We start from the raw sequence: 794 nt of genomic DNA, 5'->3' as shown, positions 1-794 counted from the left end.
GAAAATGCTAACATATCAACAACCACAAAGAAGGTTAAATCCACATATGAAAGAAGTTGTTAAAAATGAAGTATTAAAACTATTAGACGCTGGAATTATCTATCCAATCTCAGATAGTAAATGGGTAAGTCCAACACAAGTAGTACCTAAAAAGTCAGGCATCACTGTTATAAAAAATGAAAAAGGAGAGTTATTACAAACTAGGATTCCATCTAGTTGGCGTATGTGTATTGATTATAGAAAATTAAATGATGCAACTAGAAAAGATCATTTTTCACTACCATTTTTAGATCAAATTCTAGAAAATGTAGCAGGAAATTCTTATTATTGTTTTCTTGATGGGTATTCGGGGTATTATCAAATACCTATATCATTAGAAAATCAAGAAAAAACTACTTTCACTTGTCCTTTCGGAACTTTTGCATTTAAAAAAATGCCATTTGGTTTATGTAATGCTCCGGCTACTTTTCAAAGATGCATGTTAAGTATTTTCAGTGATATGATTGAAGAATTTGTAGAAGTTTTTATGGATGATATAACTGTTTTTGGAAACTCATTTGAAAATTGTCTTAAAAACCTAGAAGAAGTATTAAAACGATGTGAAGAAAAAAATCTTGTTTTAAATTGAGAAAAATGTCATTATATGGTTAAATCTGGGATTGTGTTAGGTCATGTGATATCTGAAAAAGGAATTGAAGTTGATAAAGCCAAAGTTGATGTTATTGCTAATTTAACATCACCAAAAACGGTCAAAGAAGTTCGATCATTCTTGGGTCATGCAGGTTTTTATAGAA

Source organism: Primulina huaijiensis, chromosome 9, assembly GCF_012295235.1.
Source record: "Primulina huaijiensis isolate GDHJ02 chromosome 9, ASM1229523v2, whole genome shotgun sequence".
In the NCBI taxonomy this organism is placed as follows: domain Eukaryota; kingdom Viridiplantae; phylum Streptophyta; class Magnoliopsida; order Lamiales; family Gesneriaceae; genus Primulina; species Primulina huaijiensis.
The sequence above is the reverse complement of the archived record's forward strand: the minus strand, read 5'-3'. Positions refer to the sequence as shown.